This window comes from Pan troglodytes, chromosome 7 (assembly GCF_028858775.2).
Source record: "Pan troglodytes isolate AG18354 chromosome 7, NHGRI_mPanTro3-v2.0_pri, whole genome shotgun sequence".
Lineage (NCBI taxonomy): Eukaryota > Metazoa > Chordata > Mammalia > Primates > Hominidae > Pan > Pan troglodytes.
The window spans coordinates 78,403,340-78,424,767 of NC_072405.2; the positions used below are offsets into that span (position 1 = coordinate 78,403,340).

The window sequence follows — 21,428 nt, forward strand, 5'->3', positions numbered from 1 at the left end:
GCGACTACAGGCGCCCGCCACCACGCCCGGCTAATTTTTTGTATTTTTAATAGAGATGGGGTTTCACCATGTCAGCCAGGATGGTCTCGATCTCCTGACCTCGTGATCCGCCTGCCTCGGCCTCCCAAAGTGCTGGGATTACAGGCATGAGCCACAGCACCCGGCCCTGTTTTTTAATATAAGTGTTCAGACCCCACTCCAGAACCACTAAATTCTAATTTCTAGAAATAGAGACCCAGGCTAGTTAATGAGGCAGTCACTGAATAACCAAGAGAAGATGTTTTTTTAAGTCTAAGATAAGGAAAAAAAAAGGAAAAAGTAGGTTTCACTCATCATAGCTAGAAGATTCTAGCAGAATGAGGGAATTCAAGACCAGATTTTGCTATGAGGCTGGATTCAGCTGAATTGACAAAACTGCTTAAGTGTCCTCAGATTGCTAATATTTTTTCAAACCACCATGTTAGAATTAAATAAGATGTTACAATGCATTTGGTTTACTGTTAATTGAAGTATCTTACTCAAATATGAATAAATCTACCTAAATGGCATGGGTCAAAAGTTCCAAATGGAAAGCACCAACCACAGATGAACCAGAAAATAATTTTTTAAAGCACATGCCCAAAGGGGGTGGGGAGAGTATGTCTCACTGCCAGTGTATCAAAAAGGTTGTCACTGTATCCAAAAATCTTGCCATCAAAATGGGCATATAGGCCAGGCACGGTGGGTCACGCCTGTAATCCCAACACTTTGGGAGGCCAAGGCTGGTGGATCACCTGAGGTCAGGAGTTCAAGAGCAGCCTGGCCAACATGGTGAAACCTCGTCTCTACTAAAAATACAGAATTAGCTGGGTGTGGTGGCACATGCCTGTAATCCTAGCTACTTGGGAAGCTGAGGCAGGAGAATCGCTTGAACCTGGGAGATGGAGGTTGCAGAGAGCCAAGATGACGCCATCGCGCTCCAGTCTGGGCAACAAGAGCAAAAACTCCATCTCAGAAAAAAAAAAAAGAAAAACAGGCCAGGCGCAGTGGCTCATGCCTGTAATCCCAGAACTTTGGGAGGCTGAGGCAGGTGGATCACTTGAGGTCAGGAGTTCGAGACCAGCCTGGCCAACATGGTGAAACCCCATTTCTACCAAAAATACAAAAATCAGCCAGGCATGGTGATGCATACCTGTAATCCCAGCTATGCTGGGTGGGAGGCTGAGGTGGGAAAATCACTTGAACCTGGTAGGCAGAGATTGCTGTGAGGCATGATCACACCACTGCACTCCAGGCTAGGAAACAGAGCAAAACTCCAAAAAAAAAAAAAAAAAAAAAAAAGGGTGTATAGCAAACAACAACAAATTCATTAGCATTCTTTTAATTTTTTATTTTTCAATTTTCACTTTTATAATTTAAAATTATAAAATAAGTAATATTTTGTCAATTTTAAAATTTTAAGATAGGATATGGAATTCCTTGAGAATCATAGAAAAATCTAGCCACATTCCAAACCTAATTTTTTCCTATTTGAACTCAGTTATTTGGGGACAAATCAATAAACACTTTTTTTTTTGAGACGGATTCTCTGTCACCCAGGCTGGAGTACAGTGGTGTGATCTTGGCTCACTGCAACTTCTGCTGCCCCAGTTCAAGCGATTCTCTTGCCTCAGCCTCCCCAGTAGCTGGGATTACAGGCACCTGCCATCGCACCGGGCTAATTTTTGTATTTTTAGTAGAGACAGGGTTTTACCACGTTGGCCATACAGGTCGCGAACTCCTGACCTCGTGATCCACCCACTTTGGCCTCCCAAAGTGCTGAGATTACAGACGTGAGTCACCACACCCAGCCAATAAACACTTTTAAGGCACTGTTGTGTACAAGGCCTGGTAACAAACTCAGATGTTAAGAGTTCCTCATTTCCAATGTCAGCATACATTGTTAACCACTGAGTAAATAAGGAAGCCTTGCCATATCCTTTAAAGTTACCAGAAAGCAAACTGGAATAATTAGAATGGCTTCACCTTACTTTATCATTCACACCTAAATACACTTTGAATGATATTGTACCTCCTGTTACTTTTAACCACAAACAGCAAGACAGTAATTTAACACCTGCTCTCACTTTTCACACTATTTCAAAAGAGAAAGCACAGTGTTTATTTTATAGAATCATCTGCTTGTAACAATAAGACATTAAGTTCTTTGACTCTCCATCTGTGTTTGGAAATGGAGAATGGAGGCAGAGCCACAAGTAATTCGTACTTTTTCAGAAGCATGCTTCTCATCAATAAAATTAGAATTTTGATAAAGATCTTGTTAATCTCTTTGTTTATAGTCTAGACTGTAACTCAAGAATAGAAAGTACTTTTTCTGTTATAGGTATTCCCATACGCATATGAAGACAACACTTATGTTTCCACCTCCAGACAAACCGGCATCATTAACAACTTAAAACTGTAATGAGGCCAAAATGTGACATGAATCATTCTCCCAAAATAGTTCCTCTGGCATGAAAGAAGCTATCTTACACACACACACAGGGAAAAGGGTATTTCCGCCATAGTGTTTATGCCAGGTGCACCTGACTGCAACATCTTGGAGTGGCAAGCGGGATTGTGCAGGATGTGTACAGGCCAGACACACAATATCCAGTAAGAGGAAAATTCATTAAATAGCATTTACCAATAAAACCCTTAACTACTCCCTAAAATATAGATAAAGCTTTTTAAAATTTGGAAAAGTAACCAGAAACATTTATTTCTATTATATAGCAAGCAAGTCCAGTGGAATCACTCCCATATATATCTGTGTGCCTGTGTGTATATATATGTATGTATACGTGTGCCTGTGTATGTATACGTATGTATATGTGTGCCTGTATGTATACAGATACATATATATATACACACACACACAATGGCACACATATACACACATATACAACTACATATATGTGTATATGTGTATATATTACAGTATATTGCAATTATATATGTATACATGTACATATATGACTGTATATTACAGTTATATAAGAATGTGTGTATATGTATATTACTCTGTATGAGTATTTTATATATATATATATACACACACACACACACACACAGAGGCACATATACATATATAATTCTTGACCTGGTCCCATTTAGTAAATAAGTCATTCTCTGGGAAGAAATATTTCTGGCTAGAAGAAGCCTTTCTGGCTACTGCACTAACATTAGTGGATTAACCAATGGTTCTCATTCAGAGCTTATAAGAGAAGTAAATTGTTGAAGCAAACCCGTACCACTCAACTCTTCCAGTTGAAAACTCTCAGTCCTTCCTACTGACTGAAGGTAAAGGTCTAAACTGTCCTACCTGGAGTTCAAGTGCAGGACAAACCGGCCTCCTGCTACCATTCTATCTTAAAACTGTAAGATCTAAAGCCTGTACTCCAGGCCCCATGCTCAGCACAGGCCTAGGTGGAACCAGGTCCCTTCCTTTGCTGACCTCACCATACTCTGCCTGGGCCTTTCCAACTCTCTGGATCCTACCTATTCTTCAAGGTCCAACCAAGTCCAGGCCTGACTGTCCTCCCCTAAGTGGCCTCTCTCCTCAGAATCCCTGTAGACTCTTTTTTGTCTATTCTAGCAGCCCTCACACTCCATCATGCATCTCTAGAAGTAAAAGGTTTTAAGCATTTATCCTGAATGGAAGTGTTTTCTGTGTAATGCATAGGTACTATTAGTCTCTCTCTCACAGCTGACTTCGAATGCATCAGTAAATCCTGTTGGTTCTCCCATCAAATTATATACAGCATCCAGCCCCTTCTCACCTCCATAGCTAATACTCTGGTCCAGGCTCATCTGGAAAACTGCCCTAGGCCTTCCAGCTGGTCTCCTGGCTTCTGCCCTTACTTCCCTACAGTGTATGTCAACACAGCAGCCTTAATATCCTCTAGAAACATGAGCCAGATCATGTCACTTCTTGGCTCACACCCTCCAGTGCCTTCCCATCCCACTCACAGCATGAAACCCATGTGTAGCTACAGGGACCTGCCGACACATTGGCACCCTCTCCTTTGTCTCCCCACTTCATCTCTCATCACTCCCTGTTCCCTAGGCTCCAGTCATACTGGTCTCCTCGTTCTTTAACCTTCCAGGCACATCTCCACCTTAGGGTCTTACCAGTTGCTCTGTGTGCACATGTGTGTGTTTGTGTGTGTGTGTGTGTGTATGCATGTGTGTGTGCGTGTGTGTGTTTTGAATGCTCTTCTGCCACATGGCCACACGGTTCCTTCACTCACTCCCTCCAGTTAGTTACTCCAACAGTTCCTTCTCACTGATGCCTGACATGGCCACCTCAACTAAAAATTAAAGACTCTTTGCCCAATTCTTACCACCCCTTTTTCTGCTTTATTTTTCTCCTAGTATATATTGCCACCTAACACTACATATTTCCTTTGTCCATCTTGTTTATCATCTGTCTTCCCCAACTGGAACATAAGCTCCTCAAGAGATGCTGGTCAGTGGTGCTCACTGCTGTGTCCCCAGTGCCCCGCGCATGGAGGAGGCACACAGCCCTCTGCACTCACAAGCTCGTTACTCTCACTGCTCCCATTCAGCCAGTGAACGCTCTACTGTCATGAACAACAGTAGATGTCATGATGAAACTCTTCCTCAGTGTACACCAGCTCCTGACATCTTAGCTAATAACAGCAGATATCAACCCATATTTCATGCAGTGAACTTGATAAATTTCATGTTTTTTGACTGTGTCCCAACAGATCTGATTACACCTTCATTGGTTTTCTCTCTTGATGAAGAACTTGGAAGTTTGGGCTATTCAATGAACCAGTAATATAAACATAAATAGAAGTCCCAATCTGTCCTTCCTGCACCCCATTGGATTATCTTACAGGCAATGGAGTGCCGACTCCCCTCTGAGAGCATGCTAAATCATTCCATTCATCTGAGATTAAATGTGCCCTACTTTTTATTTCTATTTATCCTGTCAAATATTTATATCTGATCTTTTCAAGAAACTCTGCATCCTTGACAGCAGGAATCACATCCTACATAGTACTACATAGTGGATAAAGCACAGACTCCAAAATCATGTGTTCAAATCTCAGCTCCAATTCTCAACAATCTTAGGACCTTGAGCAAGTTGCTTAAGCTCTCTGAGCCCGTTTCCTCATCTGTAAAGCTGAGATGATAGAAATATTTACTCACAGGTTATCATAGGCATGAAAGGAGTTAATACCTGTAAAGCATGTGGAATGCCTGGCACACAGGCTATATAAGAATAAGCTGTTTTAGGCCAGGCATGGTGGCTCATGCCTGTAATCCCAGCATTTTGGGAGGCCAAGGCAGGCAGATCATGAGGTCAGGAGTTCGAGACCAGCCTGACCAACATGGTGAAACCCCATCTCTACTAAAAATACAAAAATTAGGCATGGCGGCAGGCGCCTGTAGTCCCAGCTACTCAGGAGGCTGAGGCAGGAGAATCACTTGAACCCGAGAGGCAGAGGTTGCAGTGAGCCAAGATTGTGCCATTGCAGTCCAGCCTGGGTGACAGAATGAGACTCCATCTCAAAAAAAAAAAAAAAAGAAAAGAAAAAGAATAAGCTGTTTTAGGCCAGTTGTGGCCTGTAATCCCCATGCCTGTAATCCCAGCACTTTGGGAGGCTGAGGCAGGCTGATTGCTTGAGCTCAGGAGCTCAAGACCAGCCTGGGCAACATGGCAAAACTGCATCTCTACCAAAAATACAAATATTAGCCAGGCATGGTGGCACGCACCTGTAGTCCCAGCTACTCGGGAGGCTGAAGTGGGAGGATCACCTGAGTTTGGGAGGTCAAGGCTGCATGAGTCATGATCATGCCACTGCACTCCAGCCTGTGCAACAGAGTAAGACCTTGCCTCTTTGTACATGGGAGGCATTCAATATGAATTTTTTATAGATTGATTACATATCATGATCAAAAGAATGACCATGACCCTTATTTCTTATCCTACGTCTCTGGTTCCTCCTTTCTCTGGGTGTACCTCCTCCCAACCTTGGCAAGATGTGCAGGTTACACATCAAAGGAATGCCCATCACTTGCCCATAGTCATAGACGTAGACTTATATAGATTTAGACTGTATTGGTCATCTCAGGCTGCCATGACAAAATGCCACACGCTGGGTGGCTTAAGAAACCGACATTGATTTCCTCAGTTTAAGAGGGTGGAGTCTAAGATCAAGGTGCCATCGGCACTGGCTTCTGAGGAGGCCTCTCTTCCTGTCTTGTGGTTGGCTACCTTCTTGCTGCGTCCTCACCTGGCCTCTCTCTACACGAGCAGGAAGAGAGCGTTCTGGTGTCTCTTCTTCTTCTTATAAGGACCTCATAGATTAGGGACCAGGCACATGACCTCATCTCACCTTAACAACCTCCCTAAAGGCTCCCTCTCCACATACAATCACACTGGGGTCAAGGCTTCAACATATGAATCCTTGGGGGACACAATTCAGTCCCTAGCAGATACCAACCCAACTGAAGCCATATCATTCCTCTTTCCCTTCTCTTGCTATTACTTCACTGCTCGTCTAACATGTCTGTCCTCACCTTGACCACAGCCTGCCTCCCTCAGCCTTGGACATGATTTCTCTCCTGACTGTGCTTCCACCTCGTTCACTCAGTCGGCACACTGACATCTTCTGGTACCATCCCTTCAGGCTTGACCTAGTCCCCAGAGTCTGCTGTCTATGTGCTGGTCGCATGGTCATTCTTTCTCCAGAACATCCTGTGTACACTTGACCTAGAGCTAGCTCAGTGACCCACATGGGCTACACTCCCCATCCTTGAAAGCCCACTGCTTCACTGAGGACTCGCCTGACCCACACAGGCCACAGGAATGTCTGTCCTGGGTGCTCACATCAAGTATTATCTGCACTGCCCACTTTATTATGTTGTGTATTATCACTACACACCCATTCATCACTTTTTTCCATCTTTCCAGCTAGGTTAGACAGACTTTGAGGGCAGGCAACATGAATCACACTTTTCTGAATCTGCCCCAAAACCTAAAATACTGAACTATTGACATAGGAAGCACTGAAGTGAACATCCTCAGATCAGACCCCAGCCCCCACACCTGTGCCATGTCAAAAGTCACTCTCTCTGAGCCCTAATAAGATTATGCATATAACCTGCTTAATATAATAAACATAGAAGAAATATTAAGTTGGATTTTTATGTTGAATAATTACCTATTAATTCTCTAATAACTATTATTAAATATTAATTTTGTATAGATAACATACATACATTATTTAATACATGACATACTTAACACCTTTATGTTATCTTAGTAAGTTATCTCTTCTGGATTCATTATTTTTGATCCAGGAACTGGTTTTTGTGACAGGCTGGGGAGATGGGAGTTGGGAAAGAGAACATCTGGCCTTTCTTTCCTTGCAGAAAGTCCAGTGTAGGGTATCTTTCTGGAGTTGAACACGTGTGTGTCTATGCCTGTTGCCATAATTATTTTAAATTAAACTTTAGGGTTTTTCCTAATGATTACTAAATATAAGATGGATTTATTTAGGGAGAACTCTCAAGAGCACAAAAAATAATTTTTAAAAAATCACCATAATCTCTACTACCCAAATAATACCATAGTAACAATAACAATAGTAATAAATATTTCATACTATTCATGTATTCATCTACTGTATAAACTTTTTAAATAGTTAGATTACACAGTAATTATTGTTCCATAATTATGTTTTTTCATGTAGCTATCTCCAGCTTTTTCTATGTCAATAAATATTCTTCTATAACATTTGCTACGTCTAAATGGTGTCTCATCGGGTGGTTATCTTATACTTCATAGTCAATCCCCTATGGACGCCAGCTTTATGCTGTTACAAATATCTAGCTGAGATTATTGCTCTGAAGATTGTATGACCTATTTGAAGCTTTATTATGTATATGCTGCAAAGAACCAGATCCCGGCCCGGCACGGTATCTCACACCTGTAATCCCAATACTTTGGGAAGCCGAAGTGGGACGATCACTTGAGCCCACGAGTTCAAGACTAGCCAGAGCAACATAGTGAGACCCATCTTTATTATTTTATAATTAATTAATTAGTTAATTAAAATTTTTTAATGAAGCAGACCCCAATGTAAAGATTGCGATACCCACCCACATATACACACCCCGCCCCTGCCGCAAATCCATTCCCAGCTCAGCTGTGTACTTTCGTGGAGTTAAGAAGCCACTTATGATGGAAGGGGTTTCTGATCTTTTCAGACCCTTCCAAAAAGGCCACCTTCAACAGGGGAAGCCAGCTCTCCATCTCACCCTGGCTTTGGACATCACAGCTGCCTCAGCCGAGAGGCAGCTCTCAAGAAACCTGGCCCTGCCACAGCTTCCTAGCTGCCTCCTCACTGCCCCCGCCAGTGTTTCCTGCACTGATCTGCCCCAAGCTCCTGGACCTTCAGAACTTGCATTTCATTTTCTTCTTAAATTACTCTTCCCCTTATTCTATGATCACTTCTGCTTTTGACATTAAAGCACATTAACTGCTATTTTTAATCCCATTTACCATCACATTTTTAACTTTCTCCTGCAGATTTAACCTTTATTATACTCTAATCTCTCTTTCACTTTTAGCTTTTGATCTTACTTTATTTTATTTTAGATGGAGTTACACTCTTGTCACCCAGGCTGGAGTGCAGTGGTGCTACCTTGGCTCACTGCAACCTCCGCCTCCCGGGTTCAAGCGATTCTCCTGCCTCAGCCTCCTGAGTAGCTGGGATCACAGATGCCCACCACCACGCCCGGCTAATTTTGTATTTTCAGTAGAGATGGGGTTTCACCATGTTGGCCAGGCTGGTCTTGAACTTCTGACCTCAAGTGATCTGCCCACCTCACCCTCCCAAAGTCCTGGGATTACAGGTGTGAACCACCACGCCCTGCCTGATCTTACATCATTTTAAATGTATTTTATCTTTTAAAACATTTCTTGGGGTGTTATATTTTAAAAATTAACTTTCATGTTTTTCTTTTGAATGTGTTGTTACTTTCTGTCTCCTATACTTTTAAGTTTGCCTACTTTTTTAGTGCTGTTTGTATTAGGCTAAATTTATTTGTGGCAATTATCTTGATTTTAGAACTTTAAACCTTTGTTATTTTTTAGTGTTGAATGGTTTTTCTTTCCTTTTTTAGTCTTCTTACATGATCTTGTTTAACAGTGTTTATCTTACTCTTCTCTTATGTGGTGCATATTTTGTGATCAGTTTTGGTGATCGCTCATGAGAAGCTGGGCGCAGCATCACACCTCTTCTGGGCATATCTTGCCCAGAGGTCTCTGTCACTGCTGCCCCAGATGCCCCTCGGGCTCATCCAGTGGGTAAAGGATGGTAGCCTAAGAGGCTTAGAGTTAACTCTCTCCAGGACTCAAGCTCACTTGGCACATGGCATGTTTGATTAGCTGGAACCCATGCTTGCTCTCTCACATTATCCAGTAATGAGAAATGTGAGTTCTAATCCAAGTTCTCTGATGAATAACTGCTGACACTAAGACGAGCCAGAGGGCTCTTTATTCAGCTCCAGCCTGGCCCTGGGGAGGGTCCTATGGGTTGACCTTCCCAATGGCTTCTCTAGAGATGGGGAGAAATTGCACCCTGCAACATTCTCTGGGAGCTACTTCACCACTCATCAAGACTGCTGCCCTCATTCCTGGCAGAATTCAGAGATGCTCCTCCTTCTTCATCACAAAAACCCAACAGGGCTGCATCAGGGATTATCTCAAACAGTGTTGTTCCATGGGATCAGTTGCAACCTCGGGGAACAACTCTCTGAACTCTACAATCTATATTGAATAATTCAACCTGCCTGGAAATCTATGCCCCTGAATCACAAGAAATAATTCTGGCATAGAATCCCAGCACTCTGGGAGGTCAAGGCAGGAGGATCATTTGAGTCCAGGAGTTCAAGACCACCCTGGGCAACATAGTGAGACTTCATCTCTACAAAAAAAATTAAAAATTAGACAGGTGTGGTGGCACATGCCTGTAGTCCCAGCTATTTGGGAGGCTGAAGTGGAAGGATCCCTCCAGCCCGTGGGGTGATGGGGGTTGAGGCTGCAGTGAGCTATAATTGCACCACTGTACTTCAGCCTGGGTGACAGAGCGAGAAAAAAGAAAAGAAAAAAAAGGAGGGAAGGAGGGAGGGAGGAGAAAGGAAAGGAAAGGAAAGGAAAGGAAAGGAAAGGAAAAGAAATGATTCCGGAGCTCCTAACCGTGGTCAGCCAGGGAGCCATGGGCCTCCCTGGATGTGGGAAACTGAGGGGCCCAATCAAAACCAGCATCATGTAGGGCTGCATAGTCACCTCCTTCCTGGCCTCATGCCCTAAAAGGTCAGAGATCACCCACTCATCCATGCACTCTGTGATGCAAGGCACTGGGACAGGGAGGGCTCACTGCAAAGGTGAATAAAACTGATGCATTTTCTTCCAGGAAAGAAAGATGTAAAACTCACCATGATCCAACGTTCAGTGAGTAGGTGCAACAAGCACCAATAATATGCTGTGGACTGTGGGAAAGGAATGATACGTTATAATTAGTTGGGGAGGGAGGACACAGAAGGCTTCATGGATGCTAGACACTAAAGGCTGAGCAGCACACATGGGCAAAGGCACACAGATTTGAATGTGCATGGTGTATTCAGGGAATTGCAACTGGCCACACTCAGGGAGAGTCAGAGAAGAGTGACCACCATCGCCTGCACCCTAGGCCCATCCTGTGGCTTTGATGCACACACAGCTGCATGCAGTCTGCCAGTCCCTCTTCTCTGCGTGCCCTAGAGGGTGACGGCAGTACAGAACTGGCTCCCTCTACCATGCAATAGCATTTGGAAATGGTCTTCTGTTGTTTCCCAGATGGCAGTAGAAGAACAAGTCACGTCCACTGTGCTATTGAGGGCAGGCTCCAGCATCTAGAATGGGGAGTCCAGGCGCTCATCCTCGGGTCTCCTGAACACTTGTATCTTTCCTCCCACACCCTCTTCCCTCTCTGCTTTTGCACCAGTCATTGGGATTCAGTTGAGAGTCCAGAGTACCAGAGGCTGTCCAAGGCCTCTCTGTCCACCTCATTCCTGTTGTCCCCATCTCTTGGAAGTGGAAACAATTCCCCTTCTCATTCATTCTCTCTGTTTTGGGGCAGAATTCAGTGAAAGAAACACCACCCTCAACTGTGGTGGACATCTTTTCTTTCTGCTTATTGAATTTCTATAGTAAAAGCAATTCCATTTTCCTTTGGGGGTCACCCCTATTGCACACAGTCCTGATAGCCTGTCATTCATGGGGCCCCATCCTCCATGATTCATCAGTAGACAGGTGACCAACCCAGGCCACTCAGATACCCTTCTCCCTGGAAGTCTTTCTTCAGATGCCCATGGCTCACTCACTCCCTTACTTCTTCCAGATCTCTGCCCAAATATTACCCCTTACAGAAGCCACAGTGTTCCACACATCTACACATGGCACCTGCCACCTGCTTCCATTCCGCTGTCACCCACCCTGCTGCAGTTTTCATTAAGGTGCATATCACTGCACTGCATACATTTATATATTTGTTCATTATCTGCCTCTCCCACTGGAATGTCAGCTCAATGAGAACAAGGACTGTTTTTCTCACTGATGCATTATCAGTGCCTAAGCAGTGTTGACTGTAAGCACTAATAAGCCTTTATTGAATGGAGAAGGGATGAAGACATGGACTTTGAATCTTGGGTAAAATAACAGAAGCAGCTGCAGCTTCGTCCTTACATCAGAGCCTTGAAGAGTCATCCATAGGCTCCTGGTGCTAGGCCCTCAGGGCTGCCCTGTTGCAGCGAGCATCTCTACCTCCGCCAATCCCACCCCAATACAGTCCTTGATTTACAGAGTTGGTCCCTATGGTTTACAGTCACAGATCCCTGACTCTTACCTTCTCCAGGCTCTCCACAAGCCACTACCATCCCAAGGTGGGTTTGCTGGGTCCTCAGAGCCTCCTTATAACTGACCTGGATTTACTGTTCCCTCATTTGAACTCGGTCTCTAAATTGTCACCTTCTGATTCCAAGTCACACCCCACCCCCAGCTCACTGCTTATTCCCCATGGCTCCCCCATATTCCCTCTGGTGTGTAACCCACTTTCTCAGCTGCCACACATGGCAGTGAACCCTGCTTAGAGCTGTGCCCACAGTGGTTTAAGGTTAGAAGCTTAATATAGGTCCAGTCTCAGGGTCTGGGACTGCACCCAGGGTGGTGCCACAGAAAAACATTTTATGCACATGCCTAAGTCCTCAAATGACTATTAACCCTGGTGTGGGGCATAATGATAGGAGGCCACCCTCTTGTATGTGTTTGGTGACACAGCACTGCAGATAACAAGAGGACATGAAGAACAATCCACGTCGCCACGATACCGCAACAGTGATACCAACTCTCTTTCAACTTGCATATTCCCTGAAAAATAGCCAAAGTACTTTAAAGCACCAGAGCACTGTATTTAAAGAAAAGTATTCCAACTCATTCCTTCCACTCACAAGCACAGGCAGATAAGAGGCCTTTGATCTCAGTTATTTTGAGCAGCAATTTTTTTTTATTTTAAGTGATTCCATTATTTTGACACAGGCCTGACAGCAAAAGAACAGCTGCCACGGCAGTCAGGGAATAGTCTATCACTTTGCTGAAACATCCAGAGAGCATCTCAGGTCACAAATGAGAGGGGAAGAGGGTTTCAGTAGATGTAGAGAGCTTTCTCCTCGCTGCCATAGAGAGAAATCGTTGGTTGAAATTCACTAACTTCCTTTAGAAATATTTTCAAAGTAATTTGAAAATTATTTAGAGAATAATGTGTTCCCTAAAAAGGAACATACAAATGTATAAGAAGCAGCCAGTTATGCTTAATTAGCATCTGGGGCATGGAAGGGGAATGGGTTTAACGTGCTGTGGCTTCAAAACAACAGATTGGCACATGTATCCATATATAACAAACCTGCACATTGTGCACATGCACCCTAGAACTTAAAGTATAATAATAAAAAAAATCAGATTGCCACCTGTGAATGACCACGGTTTATACACTTCATCAGATCTTCAGGAAGGAGCACAGGGTGTTATCAGGAAGGCATGAAAAATATTAGGCCAAATTTTTTAAAGTATATTTTGGAACAAAAAATTTTTCATAAAAAGTTAAGAATGAATCCCCTTAGAACACAAACAGAAAATGGATGGGACTTATCAAAACATAAATGAACTCATGAAAAACTTTAACCTCACAAGTTATCAAAGAAATAGAAGCTGCAGCTGGACACAGTGGCTCATGCTTATAATCCTAGCTCTTTGGGAGGCCACGGCGGGAAGATCACTTGAGCTCAGGAGTTGGAGACCAAGCTGGGCAACATAGTGAGACCTAGTTCTCTACAAAATAATTAAAAATTAGCCAGGTGTGGTGGTAGATGCCTGTAGTCCCAGCTACTTGGGAGGTTGAGGCAGGAAGATGGCTTGAGCCCAGCAGACTAGGCTGCAGTTTGCCATGATTGTGCCACTGCAATCCAGCCTGGGTGACCAAGACCCTGTCTCAAAAAAAGAAAAAGAAAAAGAAAAAAAGCTGCAAACAATGAGATACAGTTCTAATTTAATAAACTCACAAAGACTGAAATAACACTCAGTGCAGAAACAAAACCAATGAGTTAGTTATTCTTGTCCAATGATGGTACAAAGTCACACGATCAAGCTTTTGGACACTAATTCCCATATATATATCATGGTAACATTTATCACTATATTATGTATATAATAGAAACAACATTAATAATAAGGTGATTGTTAACTAAATTTTGAGACACAATGTGGCTATTAATTTTAATGTTTATGAAGAATTTTTATAGCTTGAAGAAATACTTATTTTAAAATTTAAGTGAAAATGAAGGATACAAAATTCTTTTAATAATGTGGTCACGATTACATAAACCTTCAAAAAAAGATTGGGCTGGCTGCTCAGACCTGTAATCTCAGCATTTTGCAAGGCCAAGGCTGGCGGATTGCTTGAGCTCAGTTCAGGACCAGCCTGGGCAACATAGCAAGAACCCATCTCTACAAAAAATAGAAAAATTAGCTGAGCATGATGACATGCACCTGTAGTCCTGGCTACTCAAGAGGCTGAGGTGAGAGGATCACTTCAGTCCAGGAGTTTCAGGCTGCAGTGAGCCGTGATCATGCCACTGCACTCCAGCCTGGATGACAGAGTGAGACCCTGTCTCAAAAAAACAAACCAACCAAAGAAAAAAAAATATCTAGCAGGAAACAATTGTAGAAAATATTTCTGAACAGGCACTTTACCAAAAAAGATACATAAATGGCAAATAAGCACATGAAAGATATTCAGCATCATTAGTCATCAGTAAAGTGCAAATTAAAACCACAGTGAAATACCACTAAACAGCTATTTGAATGGTTAAAATTAAAAAGACAGACCATACCAAGTGTTCTTGAGGATGTGATGCAAACTAGAACTGTCATACCCTGCTAGTGGGAATGTAAAATTGGTACAACCATTTTGGAGAACATTTCGGTAGTGTCTTAAGGAGTCAAACATATACATATCACATGATTCAACCATTCCACGCCCAGGTATGATCACAAAAGAAATAAAAACATATGTCCATACAAATGTTCACAGAAGCCTTATTCGTAGTAGTGAAAAACTGGAAACATCCAAAACATCTATCTAGAGATGAAGGGATAAACAAATTATAGTATGGTCATACAATGGAATACTACTTAGCAATATAAAGAAATGAATTATTGATACTTGCTGAAATGTGGAGAAATCTCATAATAATTATGTTGAGTGAAAGAAAGCAGACAGAAAAGAGTACACACTGGATGATTCAATTTATGAAATTCTAGAAAAAGTGAACTATCCCATAGTAATAAGAAACCAGAGCACTGTTGCCCGGGGACTGAGGAGGTCAGGCGGAAGGAGGGATTCAAAAGAGGCCCAAAACCACTCTTGGCAATGTTGGATCTGGATCTTTTTGCCATCTTGATTGTGGTGATGGCTTCACTGGGGTGTGTGGGCCGGGGGCGGGGGTGGTAGCAGTAGTCCCCACTTATCCTTGGTTTCACTTTCCGATGTATCAATTACCCGCAGCCAATTGCAGTCCAAAAATATTAAATGGAAAATTCCAGAAATCAACAATTCTTAAGTTTTAAATTGCACGCCGTTCTGAGTAGCCTGGTGAAATTTCACATTGTTCAGCTCTGTCCCCACCGGGGATGTGAATCCTCCCTTTGTCCAGCGTCCCGACGCTGTTTACGCTACCCACGCGTTAGTCATCAACATCATCTGCTCCTGACATCCGGCCGTCGAGGTCGTCGTGACTGGATGCCAGAAGCAGACGGTCCTTCCTCTGAGTGTCGTTAGAAGGTCAACTCCACAACTGTCAACTGTGCCTACGTCATTCACCTCCCTTCATCTCATCACATAGACATTTTATAATCTCACAGCACCACAAGAAGGGTGAGCACAGTACAATAAGATATTTTGAGAGAGAGACCACATTCACATAAATTTTATCATAGTATATCATTGCAATTGTTCCATTTTATTATTGTTGTTGTTAATCTCCTACTGTGACTAATTTATAAATTAAACTTTGTTATAGGTATGTATACATAGGAAAAGGCAGTATATATAGGGTTCAGTTCTATACGAGGTTTTAGGCATGCATCAAGGGTTCGGGGTATCCCCTGCAGACAATGGGAGACTATTGCATATTTACATATATGTATGGGTGTGTGTGTGTGTGTGTGCGTGTGTGTGTGCGTATATGTGTTAAACCTTTTCAAATTGTATATTTAATTATGTACAGTTTATTTTATGTCAATTTTATCTCAGGAATAAAAGGAAGGACCAGAGATCTAAAAGTGGATTCTAGAAGTGGTTGCACAACTCTATACATTTACATCATTGAGTTGTATACTTAGAGTAGGTAAACATGGTATGTAAAATAGGCTTCCAAAAAGTCATTAAAAAAAAAATAGAATAGAAGGAAATGCATCCATGTGTTAAAAGTTGTTAGCTCAGGTTAGTGAAATTACAATGGGGGTTTTTCAGTGTTTTCCTTATAACTTTTCATATTTTCAGTTTTTTCTAATTGAATACATATTAAAATAAGCAAAAAAATTAAACATATCTTTCGGAATTAGTAGTAGCTTTATATTATTCAGCTGCTAATACTCCAGCCATCAAATGTGCTATCTTTGTATAAAGTTAGGACAAATCAGTATTTTTTAACTTGAAGAAGGCCTTTACAGGACAATGGACTTGTTTTATTTGTTCTTATGCCTATAGCATTTCTTGCAGGGGCACCTGACACATCCTGAACATCAATAATCTCTGAGGAATGTATGTACAGGACAGTATTTGTAAAGCAACCATCCCATTTTCTATAAGATTGATCTGCCTAGTACTTCAAGATGACTTCTTATAGGCCAAACTATTATAACAATTCAAGGGTTAACAAACTACCAGCAGATCTGGTAAATACAGTTTTATTAGAAAACAGCTATTTGGATTGATTTATGTATTGTGTATGGCTACTTACACCAAAATGGCAGAGTTCAGCGACTGCAACAGACATGGTACAGCCCACAAAGCTTAAGATATTTACTATCTGACCCTTTATATAAAAAGTTTGCTGGCCCTTATAATAAACCGTGGCAGTCTTTTATTAAGCATTTACTGTGTTCCAGGTATCAGCAAAATGTTTGCATACATTATTTTAATTTTCACCCCTAAGGTAGTTATAATTATTTAAGCTATGACTATAAACCACAGAAGTATGGGTAAATTTTTGTTTAGATGCATATCTGAAAAAGCCATTTCTCTATAAAGTTTATAGTTTTAACATGTTAACTATGTAGAATAAAATTATGCAAGGAAATCAAAAGACTATTTGCATAAAAAGAAAATTTATTTGTAAAATCAATTTTTCCAGAACTGGCAGTATCTCAAAGGTTCAACTTATAAAGGCATAAACCCAAAGCAGTATTTTAATTGAACCTTAATTCATGCTGAAGTAAAATAGAATCATAACTGTTATTTAATGACTACCTTTCAGAAACTACACTAGGTACTTCACATTACTTGTGCCATCAACACTAACAACCTTATGGAAAAAAGCATACTGTCATTTTCAATTTACAGATGAGAAAGCTGAGTCCCTGAGAAGTTAAGGAGATAGGCAATTAGTAAGTGGTAGAACCCAAATTAGAACTTAACTCTATCTGAACCCAAAGCCTGTCCTCTTTTCATTTAAGGGCACATTTCTCCAAAACACAAAAAGGTATCAAAATTTTAATTATAAGAAACTTAATTAAACTAAAAAGCTTCTGCACAGCAAAAGAGATAGTCAACAGAGTGAACAGTCAACCTGCAGAATAGGAGAAAATATTTGCAAAATTATATATACAACAGGGGACTGATATCCAGAATTTATAAGGAACTCAACTCAACAACAACAAAAATAATTCTATTAAAAAGTGGGCAAAGGACATGAATAGATAATTTTCAACAGAAGGCATATAAATGGCCTACAGGCATATGAAAAAAATGCTCAACATCATTAATAATCAGAGAAATGCAATGTAAAACAAAAACGAGATATAATCTTACACCAACCAGAATGGCTATTATTAAAAAGACAAAAAATAACAGATGTTGGCAAGGATACAGAGAAAAGGGAACTCTTATACACTGTTGATGGGAATGTCAATTAGTATAGCCACTGTGGGAAACATTATGGAGATTTCTCAAAGAATTAAAAATAAAACTAACATTTGACCTAGCAATCCCACTACTGGGGTATCTACCCAAAGGAAAGGAAATCAGTATATCGAAGGGATATTTGCCTTCACACGTTTATCATTGCACTATTCACAATAGCAAAGATACAGAATCAACCAAAGTGCCTATCAATGGAGGACTGGATAAAGAAAATCTGGTACATATACACAATGAAATACTATTCAGCCATAAAAAATAACATTCTATCTTTTGCAGCAACATGAATGTAACTGGAGTCCATTATCCTAAGTGGAACAAGCCAGACACAGAAAGACAAATAGCACATGTTCTCACTTACAAATGGGAGCTAAATAATGTGTACACATGGATGTAGACTGTGGAATGATAGACAATGGAGATTTGGAAGGGTAAGGGTGGATGGTGGATGATGAGCGATTACTTAATGGATACAATGTATGTTATTTGGGTGATGGATACCCTAAAAGGCCTAATTTCATCAGTATACCATCTATCCATGGTATTACCCAATTACCTAAGACACCATAAAATTATGCTTGTACCCCATAAATTTATACACATAAAAAAGAAGCATACAGGGCTCTGCTACTGAAAAAAAAAATCACATCAGAGCTGAAAATCTCAAAATATTTTTGGAGCTGTTAGTAGCAGGAGGCTTAAAAGCATTCTAAATGAAAAAGAAGCTCATTATTAGATTTCCTTTTCCAGTTTCATCACTAATAGGCTTCCATAAGGATGGCAGGGAAATGTACATTATCTGGAAAATACATGCCAAATTTGTTGCATACCATTTACTTCAGTAATTACGGTGAAGCCTCAGAACTGCATACCAGCTGTTAAGAGCAGCTTCAACTTACCTCCTGGGAAGGCTAAGTCACTGCCAGGAAGGAAGCACCTTCCAGGTCAACAGGCATCTGTGTGACACACTATACTTTCCAGGCACTTGAAGAAGCATGATTTCCATTGGAAAGATCCAGGCTCAGAGCAACACCAAGGCACAATTGGAACAATGTCTTGTGCAAAGTCCCTGCAGTCATTGGCATCACCATGGCCATCCATTGGATTTTATAGACATTTGAGTGATATAAACCCTTTAGGACACCTTTAACACTACCCTGTTTTTTGCATCAATCCACAGGAATTAGTCTTGGTACACTTTAAGTAAGGCTGCCTGCACTAGGGTTCCTTGTAAAGTTTATTCTTGAATTCAGAGACATATTAGGAGTCAAAGTCAACAGTCATTGAGAATAGAACTGTTACTATAAGATAACATTGGGCATTTGTTGTCTGTAAGATACTGTGCTAAGGCCTTTATATGTATTTTCTTATTTAATCTTCACTTCAACCTTATGTAGTAGATACTATTATTATCCTTTTTTGTTTTTGTTTTTTGGTTTTTGGTTTTTGTTTTTTTTGAGACAGAGTTTCACTCTTGTTGCCCAGGCTGGAGTGCAATGGCGTGATCTCGGCTCACCACAACCTCCACCTCCCAGTTTCAAGCGATTCTCCTGCCTCAGCCTCCCAAGTAGCTGGGATTACAGGCATACACCACCACACCCAGCTAATTTTGTATTTTTAGTAGAGATGGGGTTTCTCCATGTTGGTCAGGCTGGTCTTGGACTCCCAACCTCAGGCGATCTGCCTGCCTCAGCCTTGCACAGTGCTGGGATTACAGGCATGAGCCACTGCGCCCGGCCTATTATCCTAACTTAAAGAATTTTTCTTTGTCACCACTTCGTCAATGAAATAATATAATAAATTCATCTGAATTAAGAATACGTAACATCAAACACCAGGGCCTGTCAGCGGGTGTGGGGCAAGGGGAGGGAGAGCAATAGGACAAATACCTAATGCATGCGGGGCTTAAAACCTAGATGATGGGTTGATGGGTGCAGCAAACCACCATGGCACATGTATACCTAAGTAACAAACCTGCACATTCTGCACATGTATCCCAGAACTTAAAGTATAATAAATAAATAAATATCAAAAATTATAAGTTATATAAAAAGGTTAAAAAAATAGATAATCCAGCCTAGCACAGCGGCTCACACCTGTAATCCCAAGACCTTGGGAGGCCAAGGTGGGAGGATTGCTTGAGACCAGGAGTTCAAGACCAGCCTGGGCAATATGGCAAGACCCCATCTCTACAGAATTAAAAAATTAGCCAGGTGTGGTGGCATGTACCTATGGCCTCAACTACTCAGGAGGCTGAGATGGGAGGATATCTTGGGCCCAGGAGGTCAAGGCTGCAGTGAGCCATGTTCTTGCCACTGCACTCCAGTTTGGGAGACAGAGCAAGACCCTGTCTCAAAAAAAAAAAAAAAAAAAGTAATCCCTTTATTTTTGTTATCTGACAATAAGAAAGAGAACTTATAAATACAGTTTTACTACTAAGTTAACATGCCTAAGCCTTTTGTATTTTTTCTATCACACAACACTTCAATTTATAGCAGTAGAAAAAAATTCTCATTTGGAAAGGTGGAGTAGTCTACGGTCTACTCTTATGAAAAAGACAAAAGTGCCAAATGACCCGTCTAATACCAGACATTTTGTTTTAAAAATGTTTTAAGTAATATTCAGTTTCCTCAGGGCAATTATGACTCAACTCATATTCAAGAGGTTCGTAAGAGTATTGGCTTCAGCATCAGCTGTCTGTGTAGGTCTCTATCAGGGACTGGCTCTGTGATCCTAGACAAGTTACTTAATCCCACTAGATGTGCTTCCTCATCTATAAATAGTAGATCATAATTTATCTACTTCCAAGAGTTATTGAGGGGAGTAAATGAAACAATGTACATAAAGCCCTTCACACTAAATGCTCATTAATGTCAGCTATAACAATGATCATTATTGTTACTTCTACTATTATATATAACTTTATAGTTAAAATTATTATTCTGAGACCTTGCCAGGCTTTAAAGTGTCTTCAGATTAATGGGTACAAAAAAATATAGAAAGAATGAATAAGACCTACTATTTGATAGCATAATAGGATGACTATAGTCAATAATAACTTAATTGTATATTTTAAAATAACTTTTAAAATGTGATTAGATTATTTGTAACTCAAAGGATAAGTGCTTGAGGGGATACCCCATTCTCTATTGTGTGCTTATTTCACATTGCATGCCTGTAGCAAAACACCTCATGTATTCCACAAATATATACACCTACTCTGTACCCACGAAAAATTTTTTAAATGATTTTTAAAATATAAAAATTTTAAATTTTAATTTTAATTAAATTTTAATTTTCAAATTTTAAAAATTAAAAAAGGTATCTTCATAAAAGGATGATGATGATGATGTCAATTTTATGGTTAAGTGTATTTTTTTTGTTACCAGAGTCTTTGAAAATGGAATTTGCATATCTGGTTGTCAGATAATTGGAATTACCCAAAACACCCTATTCCCTAATCATTAATCAATCAGTAGTTATTTGGTGAAGTTATACTTTTAAAATATCTTATGTTAAATATTATGAGTGAAAAAGAGGGCCATGCCCCTTCCTAAAAAGAGTGTGTGACCTATATGGAGAATGAAATGATAATTGCGGTGGAGATACATCATTATACATTTGTACAAGCCCATG

General features: G+C 40.9%; 1 protein-coding gene across 3 annotated transcripts in view; it reads right to left on the minus strand.

Moving 5' to 3' along the window:
• SLCO5A1 (solute carrier organic anion transporter family member 5A1) overlaps positions 1–21,428 on the minus strand; it is a 161,365-nt gene that overhangs the window by 89,951 nt on the left and 49,986 nt on the right. The window lies entirely within an intron of this gene.